Source organism: Bos grunniens, chromosome X, assembly GCF_055505025.1.
Source record: "Bos grunniens cultivar Pamir isolate PY7600 chromosome X, Bosgru_T2T1.0, whole genome shotgun sequence".
NCBI classification, from domain to species: domain Eukaryota; kingdom Metazoa; phylum Chordata; class Mammalia; order Artiodactyla; family Bovidae; genus Bos; species Bos grunniens.
This window is the reverse complement of record NC_141194.1, coordinates 68,765,759-68,791,725: the sequence shown is the minus strand read 5'-3', so window position 1 is coordinate 68,791,725 and position 25,967 is coordinate 68,765,759. Positions and strand designations below refer to the sequence as shown.

The 25,967-nt window shown below is 39.9% G+C and overlaps 1 protein-coding gene and 1 pseudogene across 2 annotated transcripts in view; one reads left to right on the top strand and one right to left on the bottom strand.

Moving 5' to 3' along the window:
* ATP7A (ATPase copper transporting alpha) overlaps window positions 1–16,496 on the bottom strand; it is a 127,225-nt gene extending 110,729 nt beyond the window's left edge. For both annotated transcript variants that reach the window (XM_086387293.1, XM_086387294.1), the window contains exon 1: window positions 16,178–16,496. The gene's annotated coding sequence lies outside the window, so the exon portion shown is untranslated. The remainder of the gene's footprint in view (window positions 1–16,177) is intronic.
* LOC147340670 (translation machinery-associated protein 7 pseudogene) lies at window positions 7,830–9,733 on the top strand (annotated as a pseudogene).
* Window positions 16,497–25,967: the final 9,471 nt, after the last annotated feature.

The window sequence follows — 25,967 nt, the reverse complement described above, 5'->3', positions numbered from 1 at the left end:
AATGCACTGAAGTGTTTTAGAATACACAAGAAAGTGCTAACACTTTCTCTGAGGAGGGGCTGGGAATTCAGAGCATTTTACTTTTTTCACCCTGTGACTTTTTATTATTATGAGCATATATATTATTTTTGTTATGAAAAAGAAGCTTTCCATTTATTTCCTTACAGTATATTCCTGAAAGCAGTACTGCCATGTCAGAGTGGTAGCTGTAAGGAAATAAATGGAAAGACAATCAAAGATACTGTATAAACATAATATTCTTCACACACACACAAAAAAAACCTGGATACAAGACTCAAAAAAATGAGGATTAGTAAAATAAATGATGATCCATGTATTTAGTGGAATACTGTACAGCTATGAAGTTTAAATATTCTGACATAGAGAGACAGTCAATAGTATACTGAATAATAAGTCTTTGTTTTCAAAGGAGACATAGACAGACCAAAGTATATATTTGCACATGAAAAAGTTTGGAAGACTATATAAAGTTATCTTGGAGAGTAGTAATACTGATAGTACTGTTACGATTTTTTGCTGTGCTTTATGAAGTTTTCTACAGTTAATATATTATTTACTGAAAGAGAGTGACTAACAACCCATGTGAGGTCAACCCCATGCCTGCCTGTGCTATGTGCTCAGTCGTGTCTGATTCTTTGTGACCTCATGGACTGTAGACCACCAGGTTCCTCTGTCCATGGAACTTCCTAGGCAAGAATACTGGAGTGGGTTGCCATTTCCTCCTCCAGGGGATCTTCCTGACCCAGGGACTGAATCTGCATCTCTTCTGTCTCCTGCATTGCAGACAGATTCTTTATCCACTGAGCCATAGGAGAAGCACTGGTCAAACCCATAAATCCTAGGAATTAGACAATTCAGACCACTGCCCATGTATATTCCTCAAAGAAGTTGAAATTCCACTTTGATTAATCCAATCCTGTTAGAATACTGGGCTATGTCTAGCTCTAGCAAGCTGTTTTACAATGGTCATATGATTCCTGATGTTTATGAGAAGATTTTAATTTATTAGAAAAAGAAGCACTAAAACTAAATAAGCCTTTTGAAAATGTATATTAAAATCTTGCTCTCGATAATATTTAAAATTTCAGAATACTTGTGAAAGAAAAGTACTTATCTCTTGTTAGCACCTTCCATTTTGGGCTGCCTAGAGCGCAAGATAAATGCTTTTCTGTAAGAGTCCAAGAAGCTCAAGTAGATATACTATGCTCAAAAAATTTATCATTACCTTACACAAATGGTCTACTGAATGACCTAGCAGTGGTAAAAGTTTTCCTGGTATGATCAGTAAATACCAGTGAAGTGAAAAGGTTTTTTTTGTTTTGTTAATATATGATTTCCCATTTTTAATTGAAAAGGACATTTCTATGACTTTCTACATGACTTGAGAGTTAAAAAGTTACATTTACTTTCATTAATTGAATTGTAGTATATATGTTACCAACTTGACATACATCTTAAGAGAATAAATAGTTCCCTTTTTCTTCAGAACAAATATTAACACTAACCAACAGCGTATCTATTGATTTGGTGAGAACTGGCAAGAAGGGTATGTGGGAGGGGTGGGAGGGAGAGAGAACCATTCCATTACTTCCAAACTTCTCTCATGCTGCTCCTTTATAAACACTTCCCTATATCCCCAAACCCTGGCACCCACTAATCTCTTTCCCTTCCTATAGTTTTGCTTTTTCAGATTATCATATAAATGGAATAATACATTATGTAGCCTTTTAAATCTAGCTTCTTTCACTTAGCTAAATGCATTTTAAGATTCACCTGTGTTATTGCACGAATCAATAGGTAGTTCCTTTCTTATCATAGAGTAGTATTCCACAGTGTGGATATATAACAACCTGTTTATCCACCAGTTGAAATAACTGAGTTTTTTCCTATCTGGGATGACTAATGCTGAATAATACTGCTATAAATATTCATGTCAGGTTTTTGTATGAACATAAGTTTTCAGTTCTCTTGGATAGATAGCTAGAAATTAGTGCTGAGTCATATGATAAAAATGTTTAATTTCATAGGAAACTAACAAATTGTCTTCCAAAGTGGCTATTTCATTTTTCAATCCTACTAGCAATGTTCCAGTTGCTCTGACTTGCTAACCTTTGGTATTGTTGGTTTTGTTTTGACATTTTAATAGGAGCAATGTGGTATCTCATTGTGATTTTTTTTAACTTTATTTCTCAGAGCATTTTTAGATCAGAGAAAAATTGAACAAAAAGTACAGAGATTTCCCATTTACTCCTTTCACCCCAACATGCAACCTCCCCAACTATGAACATCCTGAATCAGACTGGTATATTTATTACAATCAACACTGTGGTTTTAATTTGCATTTCTCTAATGATTTTAATTTGCATTTCTTTTATTTGTTACTTGAATATCTAGGTGAGGTGTTTATTCAGATCTTTTGCCTATTGGATTATTTCTCATTATTTTTTTCTTTATAAATCATTTTGCCTTGGTTTTTTTAACATTTATTTTTAATTGGAGGATAATTGCTTTAAAATGTTGTGTTACTTTCTGCCGTACAAAACCGTGATCAACTATGAGTATAGATATATCCCCTCCCTCTAGAGCCTCCCTCCCTGCCCCCCCCCCCCGCATTGTTGACTTAAGGCTTTTTAAATTTTATTCTGGATATAACTTTCTGTCAGAAATGTGATTTGCAAATATTTTATCCCAGTTTGTGACTTGAGTTTTCATTTTCTTTCACAGTTTTTTTTTTAAATTTTAATAAAGTCTATATATCCATTTTTTTTCACTTATGGATTATGCTTTGGGGATAATATAGATTTTTAATCACATCTCTTTATGTCTTTCTTTATATGAGTAATATTTCTCCTAACTACCAGCCTCAGTCATAAAGTTGAAAACAAATAAAAACTGCCATCAATTTTGTTTAAATGGGTACAAAGTTTCATTTTGGGAAGATAAAAGTTCCGGAGATGGATGGTGGTGATGGTGGCGTAACAATGTGAATGTATTTAATTTCAACAAACTGTACACTTAAAAATGTTTAAGCTGGGACTTCCTGGGTGGTCCAGCACTTAAGACTTCGAGCTTCCACTGCAGGGGGTGCAGTTTCATTCCCTGGTCAGGGAACTAAGATCTCACATGCCAAGTGGCCAAAAAGAAAAAAAAAAGGTTAAGTTTTGTTTTATAATTTTACCATAATAAAAAGAAAAAATTGCCATCAAGCAACAGTATGTCAGGCAAGTGCCTGTTCTACAGCTCATGGACACTGTATGGCAGTGGTGAAACCAAAGTAATGGAACCAAAGCTTCACTTTACATGGATGATGAATGACGATCCATTTCCAGGATGAGAGGTAGCCAGCCAAAAGGGACATTGCCCAGGACTTTATAGAAAGGTTGCCTCATTTAGTCCTCATACTTACAAGGAAGATACTATACTATGCTTTTTTCACAATTAACGGAGCTGAGGCCTGGAAGGCAAAGTTGTCTATTCAAGTTTGACTCAGTAAATCAAGGAATGCAGATGAGAGAACAATCTGACACCAGTGCTCTCACTCCAGACCATTCCCTTATACGGTTTCCAAATCCATGAAGAAAAAGTCTCTATTCAGGTTTTGTTTTTAGATATATAAAAGTCTTAGGAAATTACAAATAATTTAACAAACATTCCTTGGGAACTGTTAACAGTAATTTCAATATATTGATTTCCCAAGGTACACTGAAAAAAGAAAAGCTATCTGCTATCTTTTTTTTTTAATATATTTATTTAATTGAAGGCTAATTACTTTACAATATTGTAGTGGGTTTTGCCATACATTGACAGGAATCAGCCATGGATGTACATGTGTCCCCCATCCTGAACTCCGCCTCCTACCTCCCTCCCCATCCCATCCCTCAGGGCCATCCCAGTGCACTGGCCCTGAGCACCCTGTCTCATGCATTGAACCTGGACTGGCGATCTGTTTCACATATGGTAATATACATGCTTCAATGCTATTCTCTCAAATCATCCCACCATTGCCTTCTTCCACAGAATCCAAAAATCTGTTCTTTGTATCTGTGTCTCTTTTGCTGTCTCACATATAGGGTCATTGTTACCATCTTTCTAAATTCCATATATATGTGTTAATATGCTGTATAGGTGTTTTTCTTTCTGACTTACTTCATCCTGTATAATAGGCTCCAGTTTCATCCACCTCATTAGAACTGATTCAAATGCACTCTTTTTCATAGCTGAGTAATATTCCATTGTGTATATGTACCACAGCTTTCTTATCCATTTGTCTGCCAGTGGACATCTAGGTTGCTTCCGTGTCCTAGCTATTGAACACAGTGCTGCAATGAACATTGGGGTACACGTGTCTCTTTCAGTTCTGGTTTCTTCGGTGTGTATGCCCAGCAGTGGGATTGCTGGGTCGTATGGCAGTTCTAGTTTCAGTTTTTTAAGGAATCTCCACACTGTTCTCCATAGTGACTGTACTAGTTTACATTCCCACCAACAGTGTAAGAGGGTTCCCTTTTCTCCACACCCTCTCCAGCATTTATTGTTTGTAGACTTTTTGATAGCAGCCATTCTGACTGGCACGAAATGGTACCTCATTGTGGTTTTGATTTGCATTTCTCTGATAATGAGTGATGTTGAACATCTCATGTGTTTGTTAGCCATCTGTATGACTTCTTTGGAGAAATGTCTGTTTAGTTCTTTGGCCCATTTTTTGATTGGGTCATTTATTTTACTGGAACTCAGTGACAAGAGCTGCTTGCATATTTTTGAGATTAATTCTTTGTCAGTTGCTTCATTTGCTATTATTTTCTCCTATTCTGAAGGCTGTCTTTTCACCTTGCTTATTTGCAATGGAGTGGGTAACAGTACTACACCTGAAGTCAAATGGCTTGGTATCAAATCCTGGCTCTGGCTTTGTGTTGAAATAACTTATGCATATTAGTTCTTATAAATTTTCTAATTGGGGTTGATAAAATCATAGAGCACTAGAAGCTATTCACTCAAAATATGTTACTTATCCTATTTTGAAGCTCCAAACTATGCATAAGCTTCTCTGAAGTTGTGAAGACCCAGTAATGTTTAGAATAGTATTTTGAATCTCTATAAAAGTTAGCTATTATTGTTTATTAAAAAAGAGTTACCTTGGAGAAATCCCTTCATCTATAAAAATGGAAAGTATTTAAGAACAATGGCCATGGAATCAGGCTACCTTGGTTTAAATCCTAGTTCTGCTACTTGCCACCTTTAAAGCCCTAGGCCTGTCACTTTGTCTCTTTAAGCTTCAGTTTTCCATGGCTGAAAAATAAGAGTAATAATAACATTGCTGAGGTTAAAATGAGACAATCTGTGCAAACTGCTTAGCACAGTCCTTTGTATACAGTAAGCCATCAATGCACATGAAATGTTGCTCTTTACTAACGCATATATATGGAATTTCGAAAGATGGTAATGACAACCCTGTATGCAAGACAGCAAAAGAGACACAGATGTATAGAACAGTCTTTTGGACTCTGTGGGAGAGGGAGGGGGGGATGATTTGGGAGAATGGCATTAACACATGTTTAATATCATATAAGAAACGAATTGCCAGTCCAGGTTCGATGCAGGATACAGGAAGCTTGGGGCTGGTGAACTGGGATGACCCAGAGGGTATGGGGAGGGAGGTGGGAGGGGGGTTCAGGATGGGGAACACGTGTACACCCGTGGCAGATGCATGTTGATGTATGGCAAAACCAATATAATATTGTAAAGTAAAAAAAAAAAGAAAACCAACATATTGTACACTTTAAACTTAAAAAAAATAAAAATAAATAAAAACAAAATTTATAGGTTCAAACTACTGCACAATTGCACTCATCTCACACACTAGCAAAATAATGTTCAAAATTCTCCAAGCGAGGCTTTAATGGTACATAAACCAAGAACTTCTAGATGTTCAAGTTAGATTTTAAAAAGGCAGAGGAACCAGAGATCAAATTGCCAACATCTGCTGCATCATAGAAAAAGCAAGAGAATTCCAGAAAAACATCTACTTCTGCTTTGTTGACTACTCCAAAGCCTTTGACTGTGTAGATCACAACAAACTGTGGAAAATTCTTTGTGTGTGTGTGTATGGGAAATTCTTAAAGAGATGGGAACACCAGACCACCTTATCTGCCTCTTGAGAAATCTGTATGCAGGTCAAGAAGCAATAGTTAGAACTAGACATGGAACAACGGACTGGTTCAAAATTGGGAAAGGAATACAACAAGGCTGTATATTGTCACCCTGCTTATTTAACTTATATGCAGAGTACATCATGTGAAATGCCAGGCTGGATGAGGCACAAGCTGGAATCAAGATTTCTGGGAGAAACATCAATAACCTCAGATATGCAAATGACACCACCCTTATGGCAGAAAGCAAAGAGGAACTGAAGATCCTCTTGATGAAAGTGAAAGAGGAGAGCAAAAAACCTAGCTTAAAACTCAACATTCAAAAAACTAAGATCATGGCATCTGGTCCCATCACTTCATGGCAAATAGATGGGGAAACAATGCAAACAGTGACGGAATTTATTTTCTTGGGCTCCAAAATCACTGCAGATGGTGACTGCAGCCATGAAATTAAAAGATGCTTGCTCCTTGGAAGAAAAGCTATGACCAACCTAGACAGCATATTAAAAATCAGAGACATTACCTTGCCGACAAAGGTCCATCTAGTCAAGGCTATGGTTTTTCCAGTAGTCATGTATGGATGTGAGAGCTGGATCATAAAGAAAGCTGAGTGCCTAAGAATTGATGCTTTTGAACTGTGTTATTGGAGAAGACTACTAAGAGTCCCTTGGACTGCAAGATCAAACCAGTCAATCCTAAAGGAAATCAGTCCTGAACATTCATTGGAAGGACTGATGCTGAAGTTAAAGGTCCAATACTTTGGCCACCTGATGCAAAGAACTAACTCCTTAGAAAAGACCCTAACGCTGGGAAAGACTGAAGGCAGGAGAAGAAGTGGACAACAGAGGATGAGATGGTTGGATGACCTCACCGACTCGATGGACATGAGTTTGAGAAAGCTCCAGGAGTTGGTGATAGATAGCAAAGCCTGTCATGCTGCAGTCCATGGGGTCGCAAAGAGTCGGACGTGACTGAGTGACTGAACTGAACTTGAGGTAGGATTAGGAATTAAATCACAGGAAGGACATTTTGTAAATCTGTAGACAGCAGTACACTAAGCAATCAGTTCCTAGAGAACTGTCCCTTATCTCGTCTGGTGCTCATAAACATAAACCACTTCACTGAAAGTTACCCTCCGCCAATCCTGCTAGATCACAATCTTCTTGTTTTATATTTTTTCATACCATTTATTGCTATTTGATTTTTATTTTCTCTATTTACTGTTTGTCTTCTTCTAAAATGTAAGCTCCATGAGAGCAGGGAGGCATAACAGTTAAAAGACTGAGTTAAGAGCCAGAGGGACTGGATATGATTCCTGTCTCTACTGCTTTCTAGCTGTGTGACCTCGAGCATGCTACTGAAGCTCTGCGCCTCAGTTTCCTTATCTGTAAGACAAGAATGTTAATGGCATCTGTTTCATAGAGTTCTTATGAGAATTAAGTGACTTTATATAAAGCACTTAGCAAAACCTACCATACAATAAGTACTCAGTAAATGCTAGTATTGTTATCGACCCACTTCACGGCTATCATTCCAGCAGATTGAACAGTCCTTGGCATAGAGCAGGCACCCAATAAACATTTATAGAGTAAATGAATAAGAAGAGCTCATTGCTGAGCCAGTCTTATAGCTCAAAAGGGTTCCTAAAAGAAAGTGTTGGGGATGATGGAGAGGGACTGGGGTAAGTTACCTACTGTGAGGTCAAAGCCTCTGTTCAGGTATCAGCTTCCACACTAAGGAAAAGAGTCTGCTGGTCACTGTGGAATATCATTTAAATTCTAGAACTGCCTTTGGCAGCTATGCTATGCTATGCTATGCTAAGTCACTTCAGTCATGTCCAACTCTGTGCGACCCCATAGACGGCAGCCCACCAGGCTCCCCTGTCCCTGGGATTCTCCAGGCAAGAACATTGGAGTGGGCTGCCATTTCCTTCTCCAATGCATGAAAGTGAAAAGTGAAAGTGAAGTCGCTCAGTCGTGTCTGACTCTTAGCGACCCCATGGATGGCAGCCTAACAGGCTCCTCCATCCATGGGATTTTCTAAGCAAAAGTACTGAAGTGGGGTGCCATTGCCTTCTCCGATGGAAGTCCCTGAATACCACCTCTTTCCTCAGCTAACACTTATTGAGTGGTTACTTAGCATGTGTTAACTCATTGAACCCTTACAATAACCTTGAGGTAAACAGTACAATTACTCCCCTCTTACAAATGAGAACACAGAAGCACAAATAGGTTAAGTAACTTTTGCAAGGTCACACAGCTAATAAGTAGCTAAGCCTGAATTTAAACTCAAAAAGTCTAGTTCTAGACCCCATCCTTTTAGCAGCTAGCTGTTTTTTGTTTGTTTGTTTTGTTTTGTTTTTTTCATTGTAAAACACTGACATGTTAGTGTCTGGAATTCTTTTCTATAGGGTCATTTGTTTTTCAGAAGAATAATTCTCCAATCTCCTGCCTGGTAAGCATATACCAGGACACTAAATTTAAAGCAAGGTGAGGGGAAGGGGCTAACCACTCGGTCTGAAGACTTCCACTCAATCTCCCTGTTCTCAGCCTTTTGTTTCAGTGCCCTTCACTCTGCCCCCTGTCCAGGAGCTCAAAGCCTGTCAGGTTCACTTAGGTCAGAGACTCTCCTCTGGGTCTCCTATCACTCAAGGTGGGTGGAAGTGGGGGGGGGGGGGCAGGTGGACGCATCACCTTACTGCAGCATGAAAGGGAAGAGACCTAAGGGGTCCAATCCCATTCTGTCAGTTTTTAAAACATTTCCCTTATTTTCAGCCCTGGATCACCTCCTTACCTTTTAGGAAAAACCACTTACCTTCAAATTCTAACCCTCTCATGTGTCCTGTGAGATAAAATGACTCACTTCTCCAATGGAACAAGATAGCCCAGAGATAAACCCACACACCTATGGGCACCCTATCTTTGACAAAGGAGGCGAGAATATACAATGGGAAAAAGACTCTCTTCAATAAGTGGTGCTAGGAGAACTGGACAACTACATATAAAAGAATGAAATTAGAACACTTCTTAACACCATATACAAAGATAAACTCAAAATGGATTAAAGATCCCCGATTCTTATTGCAGCACTGTTTACAATTGCCAAGACACAGAAACAACCTAAATGTCCATTGACAGAAGAATGGATAAAGAAGATGTGGTACGTATACACAATGGAATATTACTCAGCCATTAAAAACAACAAAATAATGCCATGTGCAACAACATGGATAAACCTGGAGATTATCACACTAAGTGAAGTAAGTTGGACAGAGAAAGACAAACAGCATATGGTATCACTTACATGCACAATGTTTTAAAAAATGACACAAACAAGTTTGTTTCCAGTGTCAGAGTCTGGGGAAGGGCTGGCAGGCACCATATTGGGCAGCAAAGGTGGCAAGAAGCCCCTGAATCAGCCCAAGAATCAAGCCAAGGAGATGGACGAGGAAGATACGGTATTCAAGCAGAAACAGAAGGAGGAGCAGAAGAAACTTGAGGCTAAAAGCCAAGGCTGTGGGGAAAAGTCCCCTGGCCACAGGTACAATTAAGAAATCTGGCAGCAAGTAAGCTGTTCCTTGTGCCTGAGGCAATGATGATGATCCTTAGTTTTATTCCAATTTAAATATCTGAATCCCCTGTCATAACATCTGTTGCCACCTATAGCTAGAATGTAGTGTTGTCTTGGAATCCACTGTACATTTAAGAATAAACTTTTGGGACTTCCTTGTGGTCCAGTGGCTAAAACTCAAGGCTCCCAATGCAGGGAGCCCAGGTTCAATCCCTGGTTAGGGAACTAGATCCCATATGCCACAACTAAGACCTGATGCAGCCAAATAAATATTTTTTAAAGTTCTTGGTTCACCTACTGTTGAAGCCTAGCTTGAATGATTTTGAGCATAACCTTGCTAGCATATGAAATGGGCACAACTGTATGATAATTGGAACATTCTTTGGCATTGCCCTTCTTTGGGATTAGAATGAAAACTGACCTTTTCCAGTCCTGTGGCCCCGGCTGAGTTTCCCAAATTTGCTGACATTCTGAGTGCAGCACTTTCACAGCATCATCTTTTAGGATTTTAAATAGCTTGGCTAAAATTCTGCCAACTTTGTTTGCAGTAATTTTAACTATGGTCCACCTGAATTCACACTCCAGCATGTCTGGCTCTAAGCAAGTGACCAAACCATCGTGGTTAACCTGGTCAATAAGATGTTTTCTGTATAGTTCTTCTGCGTATTCTTGCCACCTCTTCTTAATCTCTTATGATTCTGCTAGGTACTTAACCATTTGTGATCTTTATAATGCCCATCCTTGCATGAAATGTCCCCTTGATATCTCCAATTTTCTTAAGGAGATCTTCAGTCTTTCCCATTCTATTATTTTCCTCTATTTCTTTGCAGTGTTCATTTAAGAAGGGCTTCTTATCTCTCCTTGCTTTTCTCTGGAACTCTGCATTTAACTGGGTATATCTTTCCCTTTCTCCCTTGCTTTTTGCTTCTCTTCTTTCCTCAGCTATTTGTAAAGCCTCCTCAGACAACCACTTTGCCTTCTTGCATTTCTTTTTCTTGGGGATGGTTTTGAACACTGATTCTGTATAGTGTTATGAATCTCTGTCCATAGTTCTTCAGAATTTTGCCTACCAGATCTAATCCCTTGAATCTATTTGTCTCCTCTACTGTATAAGCATAAGGGATTTGATTTAGGTCATACCTGAATGGTTAAGTGGTTTTCCCTATTTTCTTCAATTTAAGCCTGAACTCTGCAATAAGAAGCTCATGATTTGACCCACAGTCAGCTCCATGTCTTGTTTTTGCTGACTGTATAGAGTTTCTCCAGATTCAGCTACAAAGAATATAATCAATCTGATTTCAGTATTGACCATTTGGTGATATCTGTGTGTAGAATCGTCTCTTGTGTTGCTGGAAAAGAGTGTTTGCTATGACCAGTGTGTTCTCTTGACAAAACTCTGCTAGTCTTTGCCCTGCTTCACTTTGTACTCCAAGGCCAAACTTGCCTGTTATTCCAGGTATCTCTTGACTTTCTACTTTTGCATTCCAGTCCCCTATGATGAAAAGGATCTTTTTTGGGTGTTAGTTATAGAAGGTCTTGTAGGTTTTCATAGAATCAGTCAACTTCAGCTTCTTTGGCATTAGAGGTTGGGACATAGACTTGGATAACTGTGATGTTGGTTTGCTTTGGAAACAAACCAAGATCATTTTGGAGATTGCATTTAAGTACTGCATTTCAGACTGTTCTGCTCACTATGAGGGCTACTAAATTTCTTCTAAGGGTTTCTTTCCCATAGTAGTAGACATAACGGTCATCTGAATTAAATTCACCCATCCTCATCCATTTTAGTTCACGGATTCCTAAGATGTCGATGTTCACTCTTGGCATCTCCTGCTTGAAGATGTCCAACTTACCTTGACTCATGGACCTAATCTTCCAGGTTTCTATGCAATATTGTTTATTCCTTATAGCATCAGGCTTTACTTTCACCACCAGACACATCCACAACTAAGTGTCATTTCCGTTTTGGCCCAGCCACTTCATTCTTTCTGGAGCTATTAGTAATTGCCCTCTGCTCTTCCTGTAGCGTACTGGACACCTTCCAACCTCGGGAGCTTAGCTTCTGGCATATATCTTTTTGCCTTTTCATACTGTTTATGGGGTTCTCACAGCAAGAATACTGGAATGGATTGCCATTTCCTTCTCTAGTAGACCCCATTTTATCAGAACTCTTCACTATGACCCATCTATCATAGGTGGCCCTGCAGAACATGACTCATAGCTTCAATGAGTTAGCCCCTTCGCCACCACAAGGTGGTGATCCATGAAGGGATCACTTATGCACAACAGAAAGAAAAAGTAAGATTCAAAATCCCATGACTTATCATTTGCCCTGAAGTTAAGAAACAGGAATTCACAGGTTAGTTTTATCATAAACAAAGTGGACAAACTCTAAGGCAATCTTTTTTTTTTTTTTTTTTACTGAGATACAGTTGATTTACAGTATTATGTAGGTTTCAGGTATTACAATATAGTGATTCACAATTTTTAAAGGTTATATTCCTTTATAGTTTTTATGAAATATTGGCTATATTTCCTGAGTTGTACAATATATCCTTTATAGCTTCTTTATTTCATATGCAATTGTTTGTACTCTTAATGTCATACCCGTATCTTGCCCCTCCATTCTTCCCTCTTCTCACTGGTAACCACTAGTTTGTTCTCTATTATCTATGAGTCTGTTTCTTTTTTGTTATATTCACTAGTTTGCTGTATTTTTCAGTCTCCACATATAAGTGATACCATACAGTATTTGTCTTTCTCTGTCTGACTTATTTCACCTAGCATAATACCCTCCAAGTCCATCTATGTTGTTGCAAATGGCAGGATTTCATCCTTTTTTATAGATGCGTAATATTCTATCGTGTGTGTGTGTGTGTGTGTGTGTGTGTGTATGCAGTTGCTTTATCCATTTATCTGTTGATGGATGCTTAGGCTGCTTCAATATCTCAGCAATTGCAAACAATGCTATTATAAACATTGGGGTACACATATCTTTTCAAATCAGTCATTTTGTTTTTTTCAGGTGTATACCCAGGAGTAGAACTGCCAGGTCATATAGTAGTTCTATTTTTAATTTTTTGAGAAGCTGCTATACTGTTCTCACAGTGGCTGTACAAATTTGTATTCCCACCAACAGTGTATGAGGGTTTCCTTTTCTTCACATCCTCATTAGGCAATCTTAATCATACTGTGACATTCAAAGTCAAATATTAATTTATTCCTTTATCTATCATCATACAATGAATTTAAGGCTTTAAAACAATCTGAAGGCTACAAAGGTTTTTATGACTAAAATAAATCTTGCTGCTGCTAAGTCGATTCAGTCATGTCTGACTCTGTGCGACCCCATAGATGGAAGCCCACCAGGCTCCCCCATCCCTGGGATTCTCCAGGCAAGAACACTGGAGTGGGCTGCCATTTCCTTCTCCAATGCATGAAAGTGAAAAGTGAAAGTGAAGTCGCTCAGTCGTGTCTGACTCTTAGTGGCCCCATGGACTACAGCCTACCAGGCTCCTTCATCCATGGGATTTTCCAGGCAAGAGTACTGGAGTGGGGTGCCATTGCCTTCCTATTATTACCTAATTAGAAACAGATGAGCAAGATAAAATACCTTGCTTTAGATGGGCAATACTTAATGACATACGACACCAATTTGATTGCTAATATGTAAAAAAAAGGTACTTACAGCTATGATAAGTAATTATTACCAAGATATTATGGCTATAAATCTGGACTAAAAATTGATATTAATAACTAACAGTAAAATAAGGGAAAGCATTTATTGGTCAAAATGAAATTAGCTGTATACAAACAATTAATATTAATATTACTGTTTTAATAATATTATTAATATACTTACCAATAATCAACACAATATACTTTCTATTTTAATACTATTATATTAATGATTAGTAGTTCAATTAGAATTCTTAGACAAAATAATTTTATCATTACCAAAAAAGTCAGACACCTTTTCTCCCTACCATTTTAAGTGAAAGGATCAACAAAGGAAATTACATGTACTCTTTAACAACTAAGCTCTCTAAGCTTTAGTTAGCTCAATATCAACTCTTAGTATCCTAATGACCCTAGAGATCAGCTACAAATTTATCCTAAATATGCCAAACAATTTTGTTCAGCAGGCTCTCCACTGTGAAATTCTTCCTTTCCATTCTTCTACCTTTGTTGATAAGTGTTTTAGGTCTTAACAGAAGCCCTCTTAATGCCCTTTTCTCCTGAGTGGCAGGTAGCATGCTTTAAGTAAACATTCAGGAGTTGGGAAACAATTTTCTCCACATTTTCAAGAAATATACAGTGTTCTGTAAACTCAGGTGGGATCAGGGGAAGGAAGTAATTCCAGTATTATTCCCTCCCTATCTGCTTTGGTTGTGACATCAAATCCACAAGCAGATCAGGAGCAATTACAATATCAAACAAAACACTTTAACTGTTTAGAAACAAAATTAACTAAGGTAAATAATTTCTGTAAGATGTGGAATAACCCATTTATTCCAATTAGTAAATTGTTAAAATGCTTCCCTGACTACAGGTCTGGAAAAATCTCCTGATTATAGGTCTAGAAAACCAAATGTCTACACTGCTGCTGCTGCTGCTGCTGTCGCTTCAGTCGTGTCCAACTCTGTGCGACCCCATAGACAGCAGCCCACTAGGCTCCTCTGTCCCTGGGATTCTCCAGGCAAGAACACTGGAGTGGGTTGCCATTTCCTTCTCCAATGCATGAAAGTGAAAAGTGAAAGTGAAGTCGCTCAGTCGTGTCCGACTCTTAGTGACCCCATGGACTGCAGCCTACCAGGCTCTTCCGTCCATGGGATTTTCCAGGCAAGAGTACTGGAGTGGGGTGCCATTGCCTTCTCCGAATGTCTACACTAGAGAACTATAAAGCAAAAATAGGTTAAAAAATTTAATCCTTCAGCCATAGTTGTATAATTCTAAAAAAAGATGGGCAACATGGGACAAAGCACAGTTAATTGGCTTACTTTATATTCATTTCCTTCAAAGATAGAAGTATCTCTGAAAACTGATGTAATCTACCAATATCAACACATTTGAGCCCACAAAGATGATGAAATCAGTTTTCTAATAGTGCTGGAACATATTTGTGAAACCAGAAACACCTTACCCTTTCACTTTAATGCAACACATTCCAAAAGTATTGTGACACTATTTCTGCCATACTATCTCAGCAATTAAGTAAACAAGTGATATGAAAGCCACCTGAAGACAGATCTACAAATGAAACACATGGTTGCTGGGGTAACAAACTGAACTGAAATAGGCCAACTGTCATCTGTTTCTCTCCCACCCTGCACCCTCATTGTGATTTATATCCTAAGAAAGATTTGTTTAAAAGCAAAACTGTAAAACCTTTAAAAGGTGAACTTCCCTTAAATAAAGATGAGTAGAAGGAGTTTTGAGACAAAACCCCCAAATATCTTTCTCATTTATGCCAATGCCTGTATCATGACAGACAAATCTCTCCTCACAATTTACTTTCCCAACTGGCAAGAGAAAATTTTCACTCACTGGGGTGTCAAAAGTCTAGATGAAAGTTTGCCATGCATTTTTAAATATGTAGATAAAAGCAGTTACAATGAGGAATTTATAAGAAAGAATATGTTGCCTTAGATCTCTCACAGAAGTAAAGCTTGTGGTATGTTGGGGTTATTTTTGCTTGCTCTTTTTGAACTCAAATTGAATGTAAACTCTCTTTAGGCCAGGGACTTTGTCCTGTTTCTTGTGTATACCCCTACCACACCCCACACCTCAATACTACTTAATTCAATGTTCTGCACATATTCTCAATACAAAGTCATACTACTGTAGATGAAGAGGCTGTAATTAAAACAAATATCAGATGCTGAAAAAAAAAGGCTTGTGAAAAGATAGAAGAGTTGCTAGTGCTTAGGATAAACCTCAACATACACAACAAAAAGTGTCAAAGACAAAGATGCCACAGAGTACAATAAGGATGGAGGGTAGCTTTACAGGGAAGGGGGCAGAATGAACAAAATGAAATGGAAACAAAAGTCTTCTCCCAGTTTAGTGCATACTCCCAGAACGAGACAAGAAGCAAGATATACAATTTCTTTACATTATTTCATTAACGGTGATCAGTCCATGTGACTTCCAATACAGTGCACAGACCTTGTACCATCAATTAATTAGGTAACATGGGCTATGGACTACCAGGACACTTCCTCAGGAGGGGACAAGAAAGCGACAGGGGGTCAGGACCTAATCTCCCCTCCTCTATGCTCTGCTAGGGGAGGTAAAACAAGACTGTAGTAAATACCTGACTTGTGAAGAAGAGAGAGTTTGGAAACACCCTCATATTAAAATGATATTCTTGTTCCACTCAGTAGTACAGACAGACAGTACAGAATACCCCTCCAATAGAAGGGGACTGATACAGGGCTTACCTGTATTTTTCTCTGTCCTATGGTTAAACCTCCGGAGCTACGCAGCCGGTGGCGGCAACAAATCCACACGCGTGGACTCCGATCTCACACTCCGGCAGAAGTCACCGTAGCCCCGGCGGCGATGGCGACGGCGGCGGAGACCACCGCGATTGCGGCGGCAGCCCCAACTCCTCCCTCAGCTGCTTCTCTTGCTCCACCCAACGCCGCCAGGCCGCCGCTTTGACCCAACCCTCCCTCCCCTCGACTTCCGGGTGATGCCCCGACCGGAAGCAGCCAGCGAGGTGGAGGGACGCGTCACGAGAAAGGAGAAAAGCGCAGCGGACTGTCAAGCGTCTCCCGCCCCCTGCTGCTCCCAGGCTGACACACAGCTTCGGTTGGAAATTTTCCTTCTTGGTGCTGAGAGGCCTCTTCCCATTTCGCCAAGGGCAAAACAACACCCTCCCGCCACCAAAATCCGTAGTTTCCTAATGTGAAGCCAAGAAATACTTTAGACCTCCTTATAAATCTTCTTCTGGGTAGTTCAGCCTTTCACAGCATGAAATTAACGTGCCCCTGTCAGATTGTGTAGCGTAACCCCGGGTGTGAATGTCAGAACTATGAACTTATCCCTCGATTGAGAAATGATGTCTGTACGCGCTCTGGTTAGGCCTTGGGAAATCACTTTCTTTGCGCGAAGTGGAATTCGCTTTGCTTCACTTCCGTGTTTCTCCAACAAAAAGGTGAACAATGTACCTCAAAAGTTTAAAAAAATCCATGGCTGAGGCTTGAAAGAGTGATATCAGATTCTGAGTGAGAATACCACATGTATGTGAACTCGTAAGGCCCAGGAAGCTAAAGCTTTCTTGCAAAACAAATGCGGGGGACAAGGAGGGATCTGTTCCAGCTCAGCACCCTACTGAGAAACCTTGTAAGTGGATTCTGCTCTGCTTTTCACCATGCCAATGCAGTCAGTCAGGCTGGGCGGCAGAGCCTTGGGTTTCGCTCTCCGGAGAAATCGGTTTGTCTTGGGCGGGCCGGAGAAAACCCAAACATTGGAGCAAAACCAGAAACAGAACCAGAACACACTATTTCCTTTTGAGGAAACTAGTGAACTTACTAGTGGGCTTCCCTGGTATGTCCGCTGGTAAAGAATCCTCCTGCAACACAGGAGACCATGGTTTGATTCCTGGGTCGGGAAGATCTGCTGGAGAAGGGATAGGCTACCCACTCCAGTATTCTTGGGCTTCCCTGGTGGTTACGACGGTTAAGAATCCACCTGCAATGCGGAAGACCTGGATTCGCTCCCTGGGTTGGGAAAATATCCTGGAGGAGGGAAGGGCAACCCACTCCAGTAGTCTTGCCTCGAGAATCCCCATGGACAGAGGAGCCTGGAGGGCTGCTTGCTATCCATAGGGTCGCAAAAGAGTTGGACATGACTGAGCGACTAAGCACAGCACACAGCAGTGAACTTACATGATTGTTAGCATTCAAGGAAAAGCTGTTTTATTCCCTGGCAGATTGTATAGCAGTTGTTTAGAATTTATTCATCCTGCATAACTGAAACCTTATACCCATTGATTAGCAACTCCTCATTTCCCTTACCCTCTGCCCCAGGCAACAACCGTTCTAGTCTCTGCTTGTAGGATTTTGACTATTTCAGGTTTTCTTAGCTAAGTGGAACCATGTAGTAGTATATGTCCTTCTGTGACTGGTTTATTTCACTTAATGTTCTAAAAGTTCATCTATGTTGCCACATATTGCAGAATTTCCTTCTTTTTTAAAGTCTGAATAATATTCCATTGTGTGTATGTATGTGTGTATATATATATATATATATTTTTTTTCTTTAGTCATTCATCTGTTGATGGGCATTTAAGTGCTTTCCACGTCCTGGCTGTTTCAGATAGTGCTGCAGTGATCATGGGAGTGCTACTATTTCTTCAATTCTTTTGGAAAAGTACTCAGAAGTGGAATCAGGGCATCATATGGTAGTTCTATTTTTAATTTTTGGAAGAACTTCCCTACTGTTTTCCTTAGCATTTGCACCAACAATATACAAGGGTTCCACTTTCTCCACATCCTTGCAAACACGCTGTCTTTTGGGGGTTTGTTGTTGTTGCTGTTCATAGCCATTCTAACATGTTTGAGGTGATATTGTGGTTTTGATTTGCATTTACCTGATGTTGAATGTCTTTCCATATATTTGTTTGCCATTTGTGTGTCTTTGAGAAATATCTAATCAAGGCTATAGCCCATTTTTAAATAGAGCTATTGCTTCCCCCCCCCCAAATATGGAGTTGTGGGAATTCATTATATATTTTGGAGCATAACCCCTTATGAGATATATAGCTTGCAAATATTTTCTCCCAGTCCTTAGATTGTCTTTTCACTCTGTTGTTTCCTTTGATATGCAGAAACCTTTTCGTTTGATATAGTCCAACGTGTTCATTATTGCTTTTGTTACTTACACTTTTGGTACCATATCCATAAAATCATTGTCAAGACAAATGTCATGCAGTTTTTCCCCTATATTTTCTTCTACAAGTGTTAATTACATTTAAGTCTTTAATTCATTTTGAGTTGATTTTTGTGTGTGCTGTGCATTCTCAGTCACTCAGTCATATCTGACTCTTTGAGACCCTGTGGACTGTAGGCCACCAGACTCCTCTGTCTATGGGATTTTCCAGGCAAGAATACTGGAGTGGGTTGCCATTCCCTACTCCAGAGGATCTTCCTGATCAAGGGATCAAACCCACGTCTCCTGCACCAGCAGGCGATTCTTTCCCACTGTGCCACCTGGGAAGCCCTATATGCTGTTAAAATAAATGCCCAAGTTCATTCTTTTGTATGTGGCTATCTAGTCTCATTTGTTCAAGAGACTATCCATTCCCCATTGTGTATTTTTGTCACTAATTCAGTACAGTTGCAAGTTACAAAATCAACTTATAAAAATCAGTTTCATTTCTATGTTTTAACAATGAATCATCTCATTTATTGATTAACAACAAAACGTTTATGAGAGAAAGAAAAAAAATGAGAATGGAGACACATATGATGTTCATTGATGAGAAGACTCAATATTGCTAAGATGTCAGTTCATCCCAAATTGATATGTATATTTAATTAAATAACAATCAAAATACAGCCAACTGGGGGCTTCCCTGGTGGCTCAGTGGAAAAGAATATGCCTGCCAATGCAGGGGACACAAGTTTGATCCCTGGTCTGGGAAGATCAACACGCTGCAGAGCAACTAAGCCTGTGTGCCACAACCTTTGAGCCTGTGTTCTAGAGCCTAGGAACCACAACTACTAAGCCCAAGCATTGCTACTACTGAAGCTTGTGCACCTGAGAGCCCCAGCTCCGCTTCAAGAGAAACCACCACAGTGAAAAAACCTGAGCACCACTACAGAAAAGCCCAAGCAGCAATGAAGACCCAGCACAGCCAAAACTAAAAAATAAATAAATAAAATTTAAAAACAAAAAACACAGCCAACTGTGTGAAAAATGGTACAAATGACTTGAAAAAAAATACTATTTGGCAATTTTTCATATAATTAAACATACCCTACCATATGACTCAGCAATCCCATTCTTAAGTATTTATCAAAGATTAATAAAAATATATATCCACAAAAAAATGTACAAAATGTTGTACAAAAAATGTTTAGTGACTTTATTTATAATAGCAATTGGAAAAAGTCCAAATATCTATAAAAGGAAAATGGATAAATAAATGATGGTGTATTCAGACAATAAAAGGAAAATTTTAAGACACATGCAATAGCATGTATGAATATCAAAAATATTGTATTGCACGAGGGAAGCCAGCAACAAAAGAGAACATGTACTGTGATTCCATTTATATGAAGTTCAAAGAAGGCAAATAAACTGTGGTAATAAAAATCAGAAAAGAAAAACAATAAACTATCTGAAAAGGGAATTAAAAATCCCATTTAAAATAGCATGAAAATATAAAACACTTAAGTAAACTTAAGTAAGGAGTTGAAAGACCTTGTACACTGAAAACTTTAAGATACTGATGAAAGAAATTTGAAATACAAATAAATAGAAAGATATCCCCCCAAAAAGCTCAAAAATTTTTACTTCATAGCTTTTTAAAATTCATATTTTAGTTTCATAATTTTTACATGTGCGTTATTTGGAGTTGGGACAGAGATCTCACCTCACACTACCTTCATATCACTGTTCTAAGCCCTCAACCACTTCCCCATTTATTCATTCATTTGTCCAAGATTTTAAAAATCTATAGAACTCCAAAGATGCAAAGAACATTAGAGTATCTATCACCCTGAGATTAGACAGTATTGAGATGGCTAAAATGTAACAATACATTTTAAGGGTTACATTTAAGTGGTACAGAAAGCATTTCAGGAAAAAAATGTATTTTTTATTCCTGAATCTGTCATTTTAAAAAGCAGCCAAATTCTAGAACTTTTTAAACTATAGATATTGAAAGTAAGAGGGAGAGGCTCTGTGTTGCTAATTTTGAAGCAACATGTGGTCTTTTCTTGCTTTCTCTCATTAAACATCAGTCATAAGATGTTGGGGGAAAATAATCACAGGATTATTTATATTTTCATCTTGAACCACTTAACAAGTTAAACAGTTGCAGAACTAAGTACACAAAATGGAAATATTATTGTGAAATTGTAAAAGTGGCAAATAGTATCTGTATTTACATGTTTATAATAATTTTTATCCTGTTTCAAATCCCTATTAAGCCTTGACAGGCAATACTTTAAAAACTGCCAATAGAGCATATACTGCTGCTGCTGCTAAGTCGCTTCAGTCATGTCCAACTCTGTGCGACCACATAGACGGCAGCTCACCAGGCTCTCCAGTCCCTGGGATTCTCCAGGCAAGAACACTGGAGTGGGTTGCCATTTCCTTCTCCAACGCATGAAAGTGAAAGTGAAGTCAGTCAGTCGTGTCCGACTCTTAGCGAACCCATGGACTGCAGCCTACCAGGCTCCTCCGTCCATGGGATTTTCCAGGCAAGAGTACTGGAGTGGGGTACCATTGCCTTCTCCAGAACATATACTGAGGAAACCACAATTGAAAAAGACACATATAGCCCAATGTTCACTACAGAACTATTTACAATAGTTAGGACATGAGCACAACCTAGATGTCCATAGACAGATAAAGAAGCTGTGGTACATATACGTATAATGGAGGATTACTCAGCCATAAAAAGGAACACATTTGAGTCAGTTCTAATGAGGTGGATGAACCTCAGTTCAGTTCAGTCAGTTCAGTTGCTCAGTCGTGTCCGACTCTTTGCAACCCCATGAATCTCAGCACACCAGGCCTCCCGGAGTTCACTCAAACTCATGTCCATCGAGTCAGTCATGCCAACCAGCCATCTCATCCTCTGTCGTCCCCTTCTCCTCCTGCCCCCAATCCCTCCCAGCATCAGGGTCTTTTCCAATGAGTCAACTCTTCACATGAGGTGGCCAAAGTATTGGAGTTTCAGCTTCAGCATCAGTCTTTCCAATGAACACCCAGGACTGATCTCCTTTAGGATGGATTCGTTGGATCTCCTTGCAGTCCAAGGGACTCTCAAGAGTCTTCTCCAACACCACAGTTCAAAAGCATCAATTCTTCAGTGCTCAGCTTTCTGTATAGTCCAACACTCACATCCATACATGACTACTGGAAAAACCATAGCCTTGACTAGATGGACCTTTGTTGGCAAAGTAATGTCTCTGCTTTTTTAATATGTCATCTAGATTGGTAATAACTTTCCTTCCAAGGAGTAAACGTCTTTTAATTTCATGCTGCAATCACCATCTGCACTGATTCTGGAGCTCAAAAAAATAAAGTCTGACACTGTTTCCACTCTTTCCCCATCTACTTCCCATGAACTGATGGGGCCAGATGCCATGATCTTCGTTTTCTGAATGTTGAGCTGTAAGCCAACTTTTCCATTCTCCTCTTTCACTTTCATCAAGAGGCATTTTAGTTCCTCTTTACTTTCTGCCATAAGGGTGGTGTCATCTGCATATCTGAGGTTATTGCAGCCATGAAATTAAAAGAAACTTACTCCTTGGAAGGAAGGTTATGACCAACCTAGATAGCATATTCAAAAGCAGAGACATTACTTTGCCAACAAAGGTTCGTCTAGTCAAGGATATGGTTTTTCCTGTGGTCATGTATGGATGTGAGAGTTGGACTGTGAAGAAGGCTGAGTGCCGAAGAATTGATGCTTTTGAACTTTGGTGTTGGAGAAGACTCTTGAGAGTCCCTTGGACTGCAAGGAGATCCAACCAGTCCATTCTGAAGGAGATCAGCCCTGGGATTTCTTTGGAAGGAATGATGCTGAAGCTGAAACTCCAGTACTTTGGCCACCTCATGCAAAGAGTTGACTCATTGTAAAAGACTCTGATGCTGGGAGAGATTGGGGGCAGGAGAAGGGGACGACAGAGGGTGAGATGGCTGGATGGCATCACTGACTCGATGAATGTGAGTCTCGGTGAACTCCAGGATTGGTGATGGACAGGGAGGCCTGGCGTGCTGCGATTCACGGGGTCGCAAAGAGTCGGACACGGCTGAGCGACTGATCTGATCTGATCTGATCTGATGTTTCTCCTGGCAATCTTGATTCCAGCTTGTGCTTCTTCCAGCTCAGCATTTCTCATGACATACTCTGCATATAAGTTAAATAAGCAGGGTGACAATATACAGCCTTGATAAACCAGTCTGTTGTTCCATGTCCAGTTCTAACTGTTGCTTCCTGACCTGCATATAGGTTTCTCAAGAAGCAGGTCAGGTGCTCTGGTATCCCTATATCTTTCAGAATTCTCCACAGTTTATTGTGATCCACACAGTCAAAGGCTTTGGCATAGCCAATAAAGCAGAAATAGATGTTTTTCTGGAATTCTCTTGCTTTTTCGATGATCCAGCAGATGCTGGCCATTTGATCTCTGGTCCTAGAGCCTATTATACAGAGTGAAATAAGTCAGAAAGAAAAACAAATATCATATATATATGGCATCTAGAAAGGTGGTACTGATGAACCTTTTTGCAGGGCAGCAATGGAGATGCAAAGATGGGCTCGATAAAGGACAGAAATGGTATGGACCTAACAAAAGCAGAAGATATTAAGAAGAGATGGAAAGAATACACAGAAGAACTGTACAAAAAAGATCTTCACGACCCAGATAATCACGATGGTGTGATCACTGACCTACAGCCAGACATCCTGGAATGTGCAGTCAAGTGGGCCTTAGAAAGCATCACTACGAACAAAGCTAGTGGAGGTGATGGAATTCCAGTTGAGCTATTCCAAATCCTTAAAGATGATGCTGTGAAAGTGCTGCACTCAATATGCCAGCAAATTTGGAAAACTCAGCAGTGGCCACAGGACTGGAAAAGGTCAGTTTTCAGTCCAATCCCAAAGAAAGGCAATGCCAAAGAATGCTCAAACTACCGCACAATTGCACTCATCTCACACGCTAGTAAAGTAATGCTCAAAATTCTCCAAGCCAGGCTTCAGCAATATGTGAACCATGAACTTCCTGATGTTCAAGCTGGTTTTAGAAAAGGCAGAGGAACCAGAGATCAAATTGCCAACATCCGCTGGATCATGGAAAAAGCAAGAGAGTTCCAGAAAAACATCTATTTCTGCTTTATTGACTATGCCAAAGCCTTTGACTGTGTGGATCACAATAAACTGGAAAATTCTGAAAGAGATGGGAATACCAGACCACCTGATCTGCCTCTTGAGAAATTTGTATGCCGGTCAGGAAGCAACAGTTAGAACTGGACATGGAGCAACAGACTGGCTCCAAATAGGAAAAGGAGTTAGTCAAGGCTGTATATTGTCACCCTGCTTATTTAACTTATATGCAGAGTACATCATGAGAAATGCTGGACTTGAAGAAACAGAAGCTGGAATCAAGATTGCTGGGAGAAATATCAATAACCTCAGATATGCAGATGATACCACCCTTATGGAGAAAGTGAAGAGGAACTCAAAAGCCTCTTGATGAAAGTGGAGAGTGAAAAAGTTGGCTTAAAGCTCAACATTCAGAAAACGAAGATCATGGCATCCGGTCCCACCACTTCATGGGAAATAGATGGGGAAACAGTGGAAACAGTGTCAGACTTTATTTTTCTGGGCTCCAAAATCACTACAGATGGTGACTGCAGCCATGAAATTAAAAGACGCTTACTCCTTGGAAGGAAAGTTATGACCAACCTAGATAGCACATTCAAAAGCAGAGACATTACTTTGCCAACAAAGGTTCGTCTAGTCAAGGATATGGTTTTTCCTGTGGTCATGTATGGATGTGAGAGTTGGACTGTGAAGAAGGCTGAGCGCCGAAGAATTGATGCTTTTGAACTTTGGTGTTGGAGAAGACTCTTGAGAGTCCCTTGGACTGCAAGGAGATCCAACCAGTCCATTCTGAAGGAGATCAGCCCTGGGATTTCTTTGGAAGGAATGATGCTGAAGCTGAAACTCCAGTACTTTGGCCACCTCATGCGAGGAGTTGACTCATTGGAAAAGACTCTGATGCTGGGAGGGATTGGGGGCAGGAGGAGAAGGGGACGACAGAGGGTGAGATGGCTGGATGGCATCACTGACCTGATGGACGTGTCTGAGTGAACTCCAGGAGTTGGTGATGGACAGGGAGGCCTGGCGTGCTGCGATTCATGGGGTCGCAAAGAGTCTGACACGACTGAGCGACTGATCTGATCTGATCTGAATGGAGATGCAGACATAGAGAACAGACTTGTGTTCTGTTCTGGACAAGGGGCGAGGAGGAGACGTTGGGACAAATGGACAGAGTAGCATGGAAACATATACACTACCATATGTAAAATAGCCAGCCAGTGGGAACTTGCTCTATGACTCCGGGAGCTCAAACTAGTGCTCTGTGACAACCTAGAGAAATGGGATGGTGTGGGAGGTGGTAGGGAGATTCAAGAGGGAGGGGATATGGCTTCCCTGGTGGCTCAAACAGTAAAGCATCTGCCTGCAATGCAGGAGACCCGGGTTCAATTCCTGGGTCGAGAAGATGCCCTGGAGAAGGAAACGGCAATCCACTCCAGCACTCTTGCCTGGAAAATCCCATGGACGGAGGAGCCTGATAGGCTACAGTCCATGAGGTCGCAGAGTCGGACACGACTGAGCGACTTCACTTTCACTTTCATGGCTGATTCATGTTGATGTATGGCAGAAATCAATACAATTATCCTTCAATGAAAAATAAATACTTTTAAAAACTGCCCATACATTGAAATCTTAGGCCTACAGTTAACTATTTCAAAAAGGATCGCTCTTTGTCCCTCTGTGTGCATGCTCAGTCACATTCCACTTTGTGACCCCCATGGACTGCAGCCCACCAGGTTCCACCATCCATGGGATTTTCCCAGTAAGAATACTGGAGTGGGTTATCATTTCCTCCTCCAGGGGATGTTCCTGACCCAGGGATCAAACCTGCATCTCCTGTGTCTTCTGCATTACAGGTGGATTCTTTTTTGTTGACCAAGGAAGCCCTTGACCCTCTACACCCATCCACATAAAAATTCACTTCAGGACTTTACCTCCCTGGTTATCATTTGTAGTTGTCAGTGTGCATAGCCTTAACTATTAAGATACAAATTCAGACCCAAATTTAAAATCTTGACTCACTTTACACAAAATTAAGATGGCTTTTAAGTGGGCTTCCAATTATTAGCAAGTTGGTTTGTAACTCATTAACAGTGTCAAGCTTTCAAAGAAACTTACTGAAAGGCAGAAACCAGAAAGCTTTATCAGAGTATCAGTCTATTAGCTCTCTA